Raw genomic sequence first — 17,266 nt, 5'->3', positions numbered from 1 at the left:
AGTGAATAGTAATGGCTGCCTTGAGTCAGTCGTATTGTACAAGGTATTATCATATATTCACTATTTATTTTCACAGTCCCAGTATTATTTCACAGCAGAGATAAAGCTCCACATGTCACTGCTCCTGTTGCTGGTGTCTGTAGAAGTGAGAAAACAGTTGATATTCAACAGATTACCTCAGCTGCTTTTTGTCACTTCTAAAGATGCCATCTGCAAGAGCAGTGAAACATCAACTTAGTTCAGCTCTAATTCTGGTTGCTTGCGTATTGCTGATTTTCTTTGTTCCACCATTGGCGGCCACGCCTTCAGCTGTCTAGGCCCTAAGCTCTGGAATTCCTTCCCGAAACCTCTCCGACTCTCTACCCATCTCTCCTCCTTTAAGACTCTCTTTAAAACCGACTTCTTTGACCAAGCTTTTGGTCACCTCTCCTAATATCTCCTTATGTGGCTTGGTGTCAAATTTTGTTTGCTAACACTCCTGTGAAGTGCCTTGGGATGTTTTACTACATTAAAGGTTATATATGAAGCCCATGGGATTAAAGGGACAGTGGCAGTGTGGGTATGAAATTGGCTAGGGGACAGAAAAGAGAGTAGTGGTGAACAGTTGTTAAACAGACTGAAGGGACGTATACAGTGGTGTCCCCCAAGGGTTCGTATTAGGACCATTGCTCTTTTTGATACATCTTAATGACCTGGATTTGGGTACACAGGGCATAATTTCAAAGTTTGCTGATGAAGCGAAACTCGGAAATGTAGTAAACAATGAGGAAGATAGCAACAGACTTCAGGAGGACATAGGCAGATTGGTGAAATGGACAGACACATGGCAGATGAAATTTAATACAGAGAAGTGTGAAGTGTTACATTTTGGTAGGAAGAATGAGAGAGCCAATATAAACTGAATAGTACAACTTGAAAGGGGGTGCAGGAACTGAGAGACCTGGGGGTGTATGTACACAAATCTTTGAAGGTGGCAAGACAATTTGAGAAGGCTGTAAAAAAAGCATACAGATTCCTTGGCTTTATAAATAGAGGCATAGGTAGTGATGCTAAACCTTTATAAAGCACTGGTTGTGTTGGAGTCTTGTGTCCAATTCTGGGCACCACACTTTAGGAAGGATGTCAAGGCCTTAGAGAGGGTGCAGAAGAGGTTTACTAGAATGGTACCAGGAATGGGGGACTTCAGTTACGTGGAGAGACTGGAGAAGCTGGGGTTGTTCTCTTTAGGGCAGAGAAAGTTAAGGGGAGATTTGATAGAGGTGTTCAAAATCATGAAGGGTTTTGATAGAGTAAATAAGGAGAAACTGTTTCCAATGGCAGAAGGGTCGGTGACCGGGGGACACAGATTCAAGGTGATTGGCAAAAGAACCAGAGGTGACATGAGGAAATATTTTTTTATATAACGAGTTGTAATGATCTGGAATGGACTGCCTGAAAGGGTGGTCGAAGCAGATTCAACAGCAACTTTCAAAAGGGAATTGGATAAATAATTGAAATGTAAGAATTTGCAGGGCTATGGGGAAAAAGCAGGGGTGTGGGACTAATTGGATAGCTCTTACAAAGAGCTGGCACAGGCACAATGGGCAGAATGGCCTTCTCCTGTGCTGTATCATTCTATGAATCTACATAAATGCAAGTTGTTGTTGTTGGTAACACTCTCACTTCAGAGTCAGAAGGTTGTGGGTTCAAGTCCCACTCCAGGACTTGTTGGCCCAGAGCTGGTGAGCTGCAGTGGGATGCCTGTTCAGGGTATGCAGCTTGCAGACTTAAATGAGGGCCAAGCTCAAAATGACTCGGGTCTCTTCGCCCACTTGATGGGCAGGTAATCACAAGTGAAAATTGGCACCAATGAACTGCCACCTCAGTCCCCCAAAGATCCTGCTGGGAAGCATCAGCCAGCCGCTCAAAACCTTCTGCCACTAAAGCGAGCACTGAAAATGACTTACCAGAACAAGTCAAATCAGGAATCACTTCTTCACACAAAGGGCAGTAGAAATCTGGGACTTTCTACTGTGTTTGCTGGTTCAATTGAATCTTTCAAGACTGAGATCAACAAATTATTATTAGGTATTAGCAAAAGCGAGAGAATGGAATTGAAGTACAGATCCGCCATGATCTAATTGAATGGCGGAACAGGCTCGAGGGGCTGAGTGGCCTACTCCTGTTTCTATGTTATCAATGATACTTTGCCTAATAGGAATTTTCAGGTAAAGCATACAATTGGTTGTCGAGGAAGTATTCCCATTAAAAAGCTCCTATTGTAGAAAGTGGACTGAAAGGTAAACCTCTACATAATACCGCGGTTACATAATACATTTGCTCTGTAGTCTTGTGTTACGAGTTCTCAAATATGTAAGGCCATCAACCAAAACTACAATGCAGACAGTGTGAAACGATTGGAAGCACAGGTTTTGCTTTAGCAAGCATCTAAGCAGTCAGACAGCTATGCACTACAGTATTGAAGACTTGTAGTTCTTTCAGATGATCATTAGTCATGAGGCACTCAGGTGGTAAAGCATTTCACAGAGGCATGGTTTGCAGCATTAAAAGCGTACATGATAGACAGTTCATGAGGATGGTTCTTCCACATGAAATCTCTAAGCCTTTGTTGCCTGCTGTGTTGATCTGACAAATATCTTCAGTTAGGGTAGAAGTTCAGTCAGAAGCACTGGTGCTGCGCCACTAATCATCCACTCTACTACACAAAGGGATCCATTTTTTCTTCCTGTGCCGCAGTAGTGCAAGGTTTTTCTGAATCATTCAAATTGAATGTAACTGAGTGGACATCTCTGAAAATGATTGAGAATAGCATGATCAGTTTACCAACAGCATCCTCTATAGCAGATACATCCTCCGTGAAGTGGCGCACAGTTAATTTAGTTGGCAAATTTTGAAGATTAATTAGGGTTTACCTACTCTAGTTTCCCATAAGAGGCCTAGGAAACATATAATACCAAAATGTTGGATATTGCAGCAGGTCCTCAATTATTTTAATGGTAGAGATACTTTTTCACCCTTGAATAGCTATGTTGAAGAAAATGCAGTCACTGTGTGCATGTCAGTAATGATGCATCCATGTTCCAGTGCTCCTGTTCACATCAAGATGGGTTAAAGTACTTCATTTCCCAGCTTTCAATTTTAATATTGTTGAGATGCATCTTTATCTTAATTAAATTGCAGGATTTCTATGTGATCAACCTGTTGTGATTTACCAGCAACATTTGAACAATTTACACTTTCCCATTCGGGAATTAGAGGTTACAGAGGTTTGACGCAGGGTCGAAACAAAATAGATATTAGTTTTAGTACATTTCTTGTGCCTCTTATATTTTTTTATTTCCAACAATTGTTTTAAGACGGGGCTTTGGTACTTTTATTAGTGATTTTGTTACACATTATTTGTTGTCGCGTGCTTGAACAGATTATGTGCTTCTCCGGTACCTGCATTCCCTCCTGAATTCCTAGGCTGTTTGTTTCCAAGCCTGTAACACAACCTTGGCTAGCTGACTCCATAGACACTATGGAATATAGATAATAGTTACCACTGTGTCTGTGAAAACCCACATATGCCACAGTGAACATGTCACGACTATTCAATTCCTGAGACTAGTCAAGGGTCTCACAGTATATCCAGATAAACTACTGAAAGCCTTGTCAGTTTGGATCACATTTACATGTGTAAAGATAAGACAAAGCCCATAGTTTACCAAGGTGGATGGATGCCAGTTGTAACAACTTTGGAAGGGTTTTGATTTGAGTATATAGGGAGAATCTGTTTCCACTGGCAGGAGGGTCAGTAACCAAAGGACGCAGATTTAACATAATTGGCAAAGGAACCAGAGGGGAGATGAGGAGAATTTTTTTTACGCAGCGAGTTGTTACGCACTCGGTAGTAGAAGCAGATTCAATATTAACTTTCAAAAGGGAATTGGATAAATATTTGAAGGGGAAAAATGGCAGGGCTATGGGGAAAGCGTAGGGGAGTGGGACTAATTGGATAGCTCTTTCAAAGAGCCGGCACAGGCTCGATGGGCCGAATGGCCTCCTTCTGTGCTGTATAATTCTAAAATTCTAAGTTTGGCAGATACCAAATTGGTTGCACACAGGCTACATAAATAGATGAGGAGATGCCGGTGATGGACTGGGGTTGACAATTGTAAACAATTTTACAACACCAAGTTATAGTCCAGCAATTTTATTTTAAATTCACAAGCTTTCGGAGGCTTCCTCCTTCCTCAGGTGAACGATGTGGAAATGAAATCCTCGAAATGAAATCGCATTTATAATTCACAGAACAATGTTTGGTGATTACAGACAGTTTTTTCAACTGCCCGTTGCCAAGGCAATCAGTGTGCAGACAGACAGGTGTTACCTGCAAGGTCTCAGAATATACAAATGATTTGTATATTCTGAGACCTTGCAGGTAACACCTGTCTGTCTGCACACTGATTGCCTTGGCAACGGGCAGTTGAAAAAACTGTCTGTAATCACCAAGCATTGTTCTGTGAATTATAAATGCGATTTCATTTCGAGGATTTCATTTCCACATTGTTCACCTGAGGAAGGAGGAAGCCTCCGAAAGCTTGTGAATTTAAAATAAAATTGCTGGACTATAACTTGGTGTTGTAAAATTGTTTACAACAATACATAAATAGATGCAGCATATTCATAAACTAATGCTCAACAAACTCGGACACAGATGTCAAAACTGTGAACCCACGTCCATCTACTGTAATCAAACCTCCAGAAAATATTTGAAGTTACTGTCAATATGTTACAGTGTTACTCAGCAATTTATTTATCATAAAGAAACTATAACCTACTTTTTCCATTGATCTTACGTCATGTCCCCTTTATGATTGCCTGCACTGAGCATTATCCTGGTCACAGATTACTCCATGATGTCTATAATTAGTGTCAATTCTTATTCAGTTAAAAAAGACATTTGCTGCTTTGAGCACATTTGCTCATTTATACTGGTTAAAAGGGAGATAACCATCATATTCTGTTACACTAAACCATTGATGGTACAATTCAAAGTACCACTTTTCCTGGAGACCAATTGCACAGACTTGGCACTGCGCCAAGAGGCCTGAGGATCGATAGGATTTGTTCCTCGGGCCTCATCTACATACTCGGGGCGAGCCGCCGCTGCTGGTTGCGCCTCCACAGCTCACCCGCCTGCCTCGCCAGCAGCGACCCTCAGGCAGGTCCTGGGAGAGCGGCTGGAGCAGACTATGGGAGTGGGGGCATTGCGATGTCTGCAGAGTCGGGGAGCACTCCTGCTACTTCTGCCTCCACAGAGAAAGTCCTTTTTTAAAATTCACAGCTTTTCTTCCGTTGGCGGCTGCGGGGCCCGCTGGAGAATCTTAATTTTGTAACGGGGACCTTCAACAAGTGTTAGGCTCCTAGTTAACAGATTTAGGCATCCACCGGGGGCCCAGGAATTTAGCAGTGGGACCATGACCCGCGCAGGCCATCCCACTGCTAATTTGATATGCTTTGTTCCCATTTTACACCCGAAATCCGGGTGCAATGCATACCAATTTCGACCCCAAAAAGTGGACTGTGGTCTCCTTCTGGTCCCACATTTACCCTGTGCTATCTTCAGATATGCATGAGGATGAATGCATATGGCATTTCTTCAATTTGTAGCATATTGTTCACACGATGACAGTACATATTCGAGTAAAGCATAATGGAAAATTATCCTTGCTAAAATTCTCTCCTTCCAGTCATATGATGCTGTAACACTGAGTACATTCATCACGATGCTGGTAGCACTCTCCTTCCAGTCGCATTACACAAAGGGATATAAAATCCTTTTACTACATTATTAAAAAAATTTAATTGTCCCATAAAACAAAAGAAAATATGGGAGCCTGTTAGAAGGCCGGCCACAATCTTGGGGTTTAAACGATATCAATAAAGTAGCTTCACTCGTGTGCTTTTATAGCATCAGACGAATCGCTTGATTGTTTTCAGTCTTGTATCAAACAAGCAGCCATCTGTTGTTTCATATGTAGACAGGGTAAAAAGTACAAGCTTGTCCCCCCAGGGTGGGACCCCACACATCTGTACGGCATTCTGGTGGAGGACACGAGGGGAAACTGCCATTCGCATCACATGTGACTGGCAGATTGGAGCGTCAGTCAGTGGTGCAATTCAATCCCAGACTGAGAGCTTTGCAGCTTTAAACCAATAGCGGCAACTGGGAAAAAAAAATAACTGTAGCTTATGTGTCAAACCAGAAAACCATCCCTCGAGGGACTGGATTTGCTATTAGTACAGCTATAAATGTAAAGATGTGAGCCGCGACAGACCAATATACAAGATTGACTTGAATTAAATGAACAGTTAAATATTGCAGCAGAACCTTTGAAACTCAATGACAAAAAGAAAAGAAAATCTATACAAATCCTTTTTTTTCCCCCCAAAAAGAAGAGATCAATTCCAGATACAGATGAGATACAAAGAGACAGTTTAAAACAAACATGGTAAAGTATATATTCAGTGGAAAAATGCATCTCCTATGATTCTTACAGCTTGTGGGGGCATTCACCGAGTTTCCTCAGATTCAACTTTTATTTACTGCTGGCTTTGTCCTTCAGAAAGTTGCATTAATTCTTTGGGAAAAAATCTGTAACACACGGTGGTTAATGCAATGTAAATTGGGCACGATATCCAATTCAAACTAAATTTCAAATCATAAATCACAGCAGCTGTTGCAAGGCAATGTTATTCAGGCAGCTGCTTTGATTTAGCACAAAAAGTAGAAAACCCTTGTTTAATCTCGTGAGTCAACCCTTCACATTGCATTACTCTTCACCTATAACAGAAAGTGGACTGATTACAGATTACTTCTTTGGCAAGTTAAGAGCTGGCAAGGTATTTATTTTAACTGAGAGGTCACGCTTTTCCCTTTGGTTGTCTCCAGTCCTAACCTCCGATCTATCAAACAGATGGTGAAACAAACTAAGCAACCAGAAATAAACAATTGTAATTTTATTCTAACAGGGATGAAAAATATCTGCTTTGAAGCGCCTTCATTTGAAGTCTTTCTACAGGGTATTTGCTATGTCAGGAAAAACAAAATTTAAAGATGATTACGACCTTGAAATGCATTCTGTGGAAGATCGTCCATGAAATGAGGACTGATTGGTGCACTGTTACTGTAATTTAACCTCAGTCACTGGATTGACTCCAAATAAGACCAGGGATTTCACTTCAAGTGGGGAAAAGTGGTGACTTCCCCTTCTCTTCCAGAACTTCTGTCTTTAAAAATACAACTGAAGAATCTGGAACAGTTCCTCAACTCAATCCTCAGTTCACAGATGGGAGATCTGAAGTATGACAGAGCACTTGACTGAATAAACCAGCAGCAGACAGACAAGGAGGACCAGGCAGGTAGTGCAGGAGTACCCTGAGGGCATCTCGCTCTCTAACCAGTATTCAGTTCTGAATACTGGTGAGGGAGAGGGTCCCTCTGCAGAGTGCAGACAGAACCAAGACCGTAGCATCTTGGATGAGGGGGGCGGGGTGGGAGGAGGAGAAAAGTCAGGCGAGCAATAGTGATAGGGGATTTTATAGTTAGGGGAGCAGACAGGAGTTTCTGCGCCCGCAGACACGAGTCCAGGATGGTATGTTGCCTCCCTGGTGCCAGGGTCAAGGATGTCACTGAGCAGCTGCAGAACATTCTGAAGGGGGAGAGTGAACAGCCAGAAGTTATGGTCCATATCAGTACCAATAAAATAGGTAGAAAGAGGGATGAGGTCCTGCAGGATGATTTTAAGGAGTTAGGAAAGAGAGTAAGAAGCAGGACCTCAAGAGGTAATAATCTCCAGATTACTCCCGGTGCCACGCGCTACTGAGTATAGAAATAGGAGGATAGAGCAGATGAATGCGTGGCTGGAGAGATGGTGCAGGCGGGAGGGCTTTAGATTCCTGGGGCATTGGGACTGGTGCTGGGGAAGGTAGGACCTGCACAAGCTGGATGGGTTGCACCTCAACAGGGCCGGGACCAATATCCTTGCAGGGAGTTTGCTAGTGTTGTTGGGGAGGGTTTAAACTAGCATGGCGGGGGATGGGAACCTGAATGTAGATTCAGATGGAACAGAATCAGAACTGGAGATAGAAGGTAGAAAATTATTAAGTGACTTAGGAAGGCATAGGAAATAAAGGTTAGAAAATAAACAACAAGGGAGTTTGGCAGAGCTTGAAGGTATATATCTCAATGCAAGGAGTATAGTGAATAAGACAGATGAGCTGAGGGTACAGAAACACATGTGGCAGTACAATATCTTAACTATTACAGAAAGATGGTTGAAAGAGAGGCAGGAATGGTAGCTCAACGTTCCTGGTTACAGGGTTTTCAGACGAGATAGAGAAGGGGATAAAAAAGGAGGGGGTAGCAATTTTGGATAAAGGAACAATTGCAGCTGTGAGGAGGGATGATATGTTAGAAGGATCATCAAATGAGGCCTTGTTGGTTGAGCTAAGGAACAAAAAAGGGACAGTCACACTACTGGGAGTGCACTACAGACAGTCAGAGGGAGATAGAAGAGCAAATATGTAGGCAAATTTCTGAGAAGTGCAAAAACAGTAGGGCAATAATAGTAGGGGATTTCAACTACCCTAATATTAACTGGGACACAAACAGTGTGAAGGGTATAGAGGGGGCAAAATTCTTAAATTGCATTCAGGAGAACTTTTTTAGCCAGTACGTAGCAAGCCCAACAAGAGAGGAGGTAGTTCTGGTTTAGTTTTAGGAAATGAGGCTGGGCAGGTGGAAGGCGTATCAGTGGGAGAACATTTTGGTGGTAGTGATCATAATTCAGTTAGTTTTAGCACAGTTGTGGAAAAGGACAAAGATAGAACAGGAGTTAAAGTTCTCAATTGGGGAAATGCCAATTTTACTAAGCTAAGCAGTGATTTAGCAAAAGTGGACTGGAAACAGCTACATGAAGGTAAATCAATGTTAGGGCAGTGGGAGGCATTCAAGGGGAAGATTCAAGGGGTGCAGAGTAAACATGTTCTCACAAAGAAAAAGGATCGGACTGCCAAATCTAGAGCCCCCTGGATGTCAAGAGGTATACAGGGTAAGATGAGGCCGAAAAGGAAAGCTTATGTCAGACACCAAGAACTCAATACTACAGAAAGCTTAGAGGAGTATAAAAAGTGCATGGGTGAAATTAAAAAGGAAATTAGGAAAGCAAAGAGAGGGCATGAAAAAATATTGGCAAGTAAAATTAAGGAAAACCCAAAGATGTTTTATGAATATATTAAGAGCAAGAGGATAACTAAGGAAAGAGTAGGGCCTATTAGAAACCAAAAAGATAACCTATGTGTGGAGGTGAAAGATGTTGGTATGGTACTCAATGAATACTTTGCGTCTGACTTCACAAAAGAGAGGGACATAGGAACATAGGAACAGGAGTAGGCCATTCAGCCCCTCGTGCCTGCTCCGCCATTTGATAAGATCATGGCTGATCTGTGATCTAACTCCATATACCTGCCTTTGGCCCATATCCCTTAATACCTTTGGTTGCCAAAATGCTATCTATCTCAGATTTAAATTTAGCAATTGAGCTAGTATCAATTGCCGTTTGCGGAAGAGAGTTCCAAACTTCTACCACCCTTTGTGTGAAGAAATGTTTTCTAATCTCACTCCTGAAAGGTCTGGCTCTAATTTTTAGACTGTGTCCCCGACTCCTAAAATCCCGAACCAGCGGAAATAGTTTCTCTCTATCCACCCTATCGGTTCCCCTTAATATCTTATTAACTTCGATCAGATCACCCCTTAACCTTCTAAACTCTAGAGAATACAACCCCAATTTGTGTAATCTCACCTCGTAACTTAACCCTTGAAGTCCGGGTATCATTCTAGTAAACCTACGCTGCACTCCCTCCAAGGCCAATATGTCCTTCCGAAGGTGCGGTGCCCAGAACTGCTCACAGTACTCCAGGTGCGGTCTAACCAGGGTTTTGTGTAGCTGCAGCACAACTTCTGCCCCCTTGTACTCTAGTCCTCTAGATATACAGGCCAGCATTCCATTTGCCTTCTTGATTATTTTCTGCACCTGTTCATGACACTTCAATGATTTATGTACCTGAACCCCTAAGTCCCTTTGGACATCCACTGTTTTTAACTTTTTACCATTTAGAAAGTACCCTTTTTTGATCCAAAGTGGATGACCTCACATTTATCGACATTGAATTCCATTTGCCACAGTTTTGCCCATTCACCTAATCTATCTATCAATATCGATGCAGAGATTGTAGTTCAGGAGGAGTGTGAAATATTGGATGGCATAAACTTAGTGAGAGAGGAAGTGTTAAGGGGATTAGTATCTTTGAAAGTAGATAAATCACCAGGGCTGGTTGAAATGTATCCCAGGCTGTTAAAAGAAGCAAGGGAGGAAATAGCAGAGGCTCTGACCATCATTTTCCAATCCTCACTGGATACAGGCGTGGTGCTGGAGGATTGGAGGACTGCTAATGTTGTACCATTGTTTAAAAAGGGAGCGAGGGACAGACCAAATAATTACAGGCCAGTCAGTCTAATCTTGGTAGTGGACAAATTATTGGAATGAATTCTGAGGGACAGGATAAACCGTCACTAAGAAAGGCACGGGTTAATCAAGGATAGTCAGCATGGATTTGTTAAGGGAAGGTCGTCCCTGACTGATTTGATTGAATTTTTTGAGGCGCGAACAAAAAGGGTCGATGAGGGTAATGCTTTTGATGTAGTCCACATGGATTTTAGCAAGGCTTTTGACAAAGTCCCACATGGCAGACTGGTCAAAAAAGTACAAGCCCATGGGATCCAAGGGTGAGTCGCAAGTTGGATCCAAAATTGGCTCAGTGGCAGGAAGCAAAGGGTAATGGTCAACAGCTGTTTCCAGTGGGGTTCTGCAGGGCTCAGTACTGGGTCCCTTGCTTTTTGTGATATATATTAATGATTTGGACTTAAATGTAGGGGACATGATTAAGAAGTTTGCAGATGATACAAAAATCAGCCGTGTGGTTGATAGTGAGGAGGAAAGCTGTAGACTGCAGGGAAATATCAATGGACTGGTCAGGTGGGCAGAAAAGTGGCAAATGGAATTCAATCCGGAGAAATGTGAGGTAATGCATTTGGGGAGGGCAAACAGGCAAGGCAGTACACAATAAATGGGAGGATACTGAAAGGTGTAGAGGAAGTGAGGGACTATGGAGTGCATGTCCACAGATCCCTGAAGGTAGCAGGACAGGTAGATAAGGTGGTTAAAGAAGGCATATAGAATACTTTCCTTTATCAGCAGAGGCATAGAATATAAGAGTAGGGAGGCTATGCTGGAACTGTATAAAACACTGGTTCGGCCACAGCTTGAGTACTGTGTACAGTTCTGGTCACCACATTACAGGAAGGATGTGACTGCACGAGAAATGGTACAGAGGAGATTTACGAGGATGTTGGCAGGACTGGAGAATTTTAGCTATGAGGAAAGATTGGATAGGCTGGGGTTGCCGTGACCTACAAGGCTATGGACCAAGAACTGGAAATTGGGATTAGGCTGGGTGGCTCATTTTCGGCTGCCAGGACACGTTGGGCTAAATGGCCTCCTTCTGCGCTGTTAATTTTCTATGATTCTATGAAACACCAGTATGCAACTTGAGTTCAAGGGGCTTTGTTATCTAATAAATTGTCTTGCACGACAGGTGAGTAAATGATGGAGATTGCAATACTGTAATAGAGCCATTGAACCATAAACCATCCCTGGCACTAATTTAATTGTTAAATGAAGATAAAAACTAGTATTAAGTAGCACAATCACATTGCAAAAGTTCATGCTGTAGCATTTAGGTTGGACTTTCCCCATTTGCTAACACAGTGGCGATATAGCAAAGCATTTCCAATGTGCAGTTCTTGGCTTGGACCTTTTAAAGGGATACCCTCTTTATGAAAAAAGTTTGATAATTTATTTTTCATTTGTTTAGAGACAATTCAATGTTGTTTTAAATGATAAAGCTTTAAAAGGAGCACAGAAGCAGAGAGACTTAGGAGAGACTTAAAAGACAGGGAGAAGTTAAATAAAACTGTAAAAAAAAGCATATGAGACCCTAAATTTTATAAATCAGGGCATAGCATACAAAAGCAAGGAGGTTATGCTGAACCAATACAAATCATTGGCTAGGACAGAGTTAGGCTATTGTCTAGTTTTGGGTGCCCTACTTTAGGAAGATCATGAAGATGATGCAGAAGAGATTCATGACCTTGTTCCACTGTATCTGAATAATCTTATCCAGCCATACATCCCTGTGTACACCACTCACTACTCTGACACTGCTTGTTCCCCACTTGCTCCATTTCACCATCAGAGGGTGATCATCTTTCAGTCACTACCCTCCTACCCTTTGGAATTCTTCCTCAAAACAACATTGTCCTGTTCCTTCCCTCCCTCCCTCAAAGCCTCCTAAAATAATGAATTTAATTTGACCATGTTTTCTGCCTCCTTCTAAACTCTCTTTCCCTGCTCAGTGTCCACCTTCTTACATAATCGCATAGTTTCAGGAAGGAAAAAACCTTAACCAGCAAGCCTCACAAAATCTTTCACCATTTTGAAAAACTTTAGTAGATCCCATTTAATTTGTTTCATTCCATCCTCCATTGTGTCATTATTAACAGGAGACAGTATCACACGCAGCACAAGACGTGATATCTTATTGTCTGGCACGTACTTTCGTCTCAAGTTTAAGTATCTGTATAAATTCAGATTTTTTTTCCAAGTGTACAACATAACTTTTGTAGGTGACTGTTTGAAGGTGTTTTTGATAGCTCTGCACATTTATCTGCTGACCAGTAATTTGAGACTAACGTCCTCTTTGTTGTTGGCTTACTTTGGAAGCCGTGTGCTCTGGCTCCATTACTCAGCTCTTCAGTTCTTCTTTGTTCTTACTGCAGTAAACAACAGGAGATTTCCTTGTGAACCTCTTGCAACTTTCTTCTTTTGCTGAGGTTTTTTTCCCTCCTCATGCAGGGCAGCGAACATGTCAGCAGGCAGAAATAATCATTTTCTCTTTCGGGATTTCTGACTTTTACTTGATATCTACACTGAAGGAGTTCTGGAACATTCTCTCAGACTAAATATTGAGGCAAACATTACACAGACTTGACGCATAACAAAAGAACTTTATCAACTGTCCACAAGTGCCATCAGCAACCTGCATTGAGACTGTCTGTGAGCAGAGGTTAACCGCAGCAATAAAATAGTCTCAGACCACACTCTTTTTGTGGAAATAAAAGAACCTAAACATAATAGAGTGGGATTGGCAACTGGCTCACACACCCAGTAAGCATTAAAACCAAGTTCTGATTTGGATGAGTTTTAAAATCTATACAGTATCTATTTTCCTGCTTGATAATGGAACTGCTCCTCTTAAATCACAAGGTGGTTCCGCAAATAGACAAAAATATAGGACACCCTTAGCCTGAAATGGCACAGAAGGAGTCCATTCAGCCCATTATGCCTGTGCTGACTGTTTGCTACAGCAATCCAAAAGTAATCCAACTGCCCTGCTCTTTCCCCATAGCCTTGTATCTTCTTCTGCTTCAAATATTTATCCAATCTTCCTTTTAAAGATACAACGATCTCTGCCATACCGCTCCCTGTGTTTACGTATTCCCTGCTCTTGGTGTAAAGATATTTCTCCGAACCTCTCTCTTCATTGCGCCTTCTATCCAGCACAACTGTTTGCCAAGTAAAAATATACTTGCACATGCATATGTCCAATTCATAAGGGTAATCATGTCAGCATGTAGACACAGCCACTTGGAGTTAGAGGGAGAATGAGGAGTTTGTGTCTGCCTCAATTTTTTTGGCTTAGGTTATGACCCCCCCCTTTTCCAAATCCCAGGACTGACTGATGTCCCCCTTCCCAGCTCTTGGTTGTTCCTCTATTTTTGTAAGATGTACCTATGTGTGCACAGTAAAATAAAACAAGCTAATATAGAAAGACAGACTTGCATTTATATAGCACCTTTCTTGACCTCACGATGCCCCAAAGCACTTTTACAGCCAATGAAGTACTTTTGAAGTGTAGATACTGTTGTAATGTAGGAAACATGGCAATCAATTTGCGCACAGCAAGGTCCCACAGACAGCAATATGGGAATGACCAGATAATGTATTTTTTTCATGATGTTGGTTGAGGGATAAATATTGGCTAGGACAATGGGGAGAACTTCCATGCTCTTCTTTGAAATAGTACCATGGGATCTTTTACATCCACCTGAGAGGACAGGTGGGGCCCTCTGTTTAACATCTCATCTGAAAGACTGCACCTCTGACAGTGCAGCACTCCCTCACTACTACATTATAGAATCATAGAATCATAGAAGTTACAACATGGAAACAGGCCCTTCGGCCCAACATGTCCATGTCGCCCAGTTTATACTACTAAACTAGTCCCAATTTCCTGCACTTGGCCCATATCCCTCTATACCCATCTTACCCATGTAACTGTCCAAATGCTTTTTAAAAGACAAAATTGTACCCGCCTCTACTACTGCCTCTGGCAGCTCGTTCCAGACACTCACCACCCTTTGAGTCAAAAAATTGCCCCTCTGGACCCTTTTGTATCTCTCCCCTCTCACCTTAAATCTATGCCCCCTCGTTATAGACTCCCCTACCTTTGGGAAAAGATTTTGACTATCTACCTTATCTATGCCCCTCATTATTTTATAGACTTCTATAAGATCACCCCTTAACCTCCTACTCTCCAGGGAAAAAAGTCCCAGTCTGTCTAACCTCTCCCTATAAGTCAAACCATCAAGTCCCGGTAGCATCCTAGTAAATCTTTTCTGCACTCTTTCTAGTTTAATAATATCCTTTCTATAATAGGGTGACCAGAACTGTACACAGTATTCCATGTGTGGCCTCACCAATGCCCTGTACAACTTCAACAAGACATCCCAACTCCTGCATTCAATGTTCTGACCAATGAAACCAAGCATGCCGAGTGCCTTCTTCACCACCCTATCCACCTGTGACTCCACTTTCAAGGAGCTATGAACCTGTACTCCTAGATCTCTTTGTTCTATAACTCTCCCCAACGCCCTACCATTAACGGAGTAGGTCCTGGCCCGATTCGATCTCCCAAAATGCATCACCTCACATTTATCTAAATTAAACTCCATCTGCCATTCATCGGCCCACTGGCCCAATTTATCAAGATCCCGCTGCAATCCTAGATAACCTTCTTCACTGTCCACAATGCCACCAATCTTGGTGTCATCTGCAAACTTACTAACCATGCCTCCTAAATTCTCATCCAAATCATTAATATAAATAACAAATAACAGCGGACCCAGCACCGATCCCTGAGGCACACCGCTGGACACAGGCATCCAGTTTAAAAAACAACCCTCTGCAACCACCCTCTGTCTTCTGTCGTCAAGCCAATTTTGTATCCAATTGGCTACCTCACCTTGGATCCCATGAGATTTAACCTTATGTAACAACCTACCATGCGGTACCTTGTCAAAGGCTTTGCTGAAGTCCATGTAGACCACGTCTACTGCACAGCCCTCATCTATCTTCTTGGTTACCCCTTCAAAAAACTCAATCAAATTCGTGAGACATGATTTTCCTCTCACAAAACCATGCTGACTGTTCCTAATTAGTCCCTGCCTCTCCAGAGTGTCAGCTTAGATTTTATGCTCAATGTGGGACTTGAACCCACAACCTTCTGACTCAAAGGCAATGTACTACCACTGAGCAACAACTGACACAAGGTATAGAAACAGCAGACAAGGTAAGTCAGGAAGGAAAATGATTTGGTGAAAAGATGTCTGCACAGTTAAGGTATTTGATGGAATATAGTGCTGTCCCTGTAACCGAGGTATTGTATTGAATGCTGCTCGTTATCACTAATAATTGGGGTAAAGAGAATGCGGAGTCATGCAATAATTTACATTTTCAATGTGTCTGGCGTAGATGTGTACTATAGCTCAAACAAATAAGAATTGCACCTGAAAAATGGTGAAGTTCAAAAATTGTAACTATCTGTTTATATGAATATAAACTACTGCGAAGAATGACTCTGGTCACCATGTGTAACAACACTGTAAATTTGCTCATGAGGATTTCCTCTATTCAGTACTCCTAACCAAATTGTAAATATGTAAATGTGCTTATGACTTTGCATCTACTTATAGGTGAAGATTTGACAAAAAGTAAAGGTTTATTAAACTTTTAATCTGAGCATGCTGGTGGCAGAAAAACAAAAGCAAGTAGTAGGTAATTGAAAATTTCTGGGCAGAGGGTGAACTGAGGATGAGAAGGCAGCAACAGATGGAATGCTTTCCTTTGGTGCATCCTGGTTCAGAGAGATCCAGTACAGTGCAAACCTTCTGACTCCCTGAACCAAAGGCATCAATGTCCAACTCAGAGCTCGGATAACAGATCCGGGCATCAACTATAAGTAAATTGAGTTTCTAAAGCGAGAAAGAAAGCACTTGCATTTATATAGCGTCGTTCACATCCTCGGAATGTCCCAAAACTCTTTGTAGCCAATAAAAATGCTGTATAATTGCTGCTTGTTGTTGTTGTTGTTGTTGTTGTTGTTGTGAGGCATGTTAACATGATTATGTTTTTGATAAATATTTAAAGAGATATTTTTGAAAGAAAATGCATGGTTTTGTTTTAATTTTACATGTTGTAAGGTAAAATACAAGCCCAGGCAATTTGTTATTAAATCTCCAAATTTTTGGAAAGGTAGTTTTACCCCACCTTGTTCTCCCATGTCACGCCTATCTGTGGCCCAGAAGGCATATCAGCAATCTGGTCCTAGTCCGCTGGTCAACTTCTTTTCTTGATCAACTGGCTGCTTGACCAGTGTGGAAAACAACAACAACTTGCATATAAATGGCGCCTTTAACGTAGCAAAACGTCCCAAGGAGATTCACTCGAGCGTTATCTGACAAAATTTGACACCGAGCCACATAACAAGATATTGGGACAGGTGACCGAAAGCTTGGTCAAACAGCTAGGTTTTAAGGAGCATCTTAAAGGAGGAGAGGGAGGTAGAGAGGCGGAGAGGTTTAGATAGGAATTCCAGAGCTTAGGGCCTAGGCAACTGAAGGCATGGTCACCAATGGAGGGGCAAAGGAAATTGGGGATGCACAAAAGGCCAGAATTGGCATTTGCCTGGCCTGGACACACCAGGTGACCCACAATTGCCTATCTGGAAACTGGTATGCCTCAAATGACAGCACTCCACAGAT

This window comes from Heptranchias perlo, chromosome 4 (genome assembly GCF_035084215.1).
Source record: "Heptranchias perlo isolate sHepPer1 chromosome 4, sHepPer1.hap1, whole genome shotgun sequence".
Lineage (NCBI taxonomy): Eukaryota > Metazoa > Chordata > Chondrichthyes > Hexanchiformes > Hexanchidae > Heptranchias > Heptranchias perlo.
Note: the sequence above shows the minus strand (reverse complement) of the source record.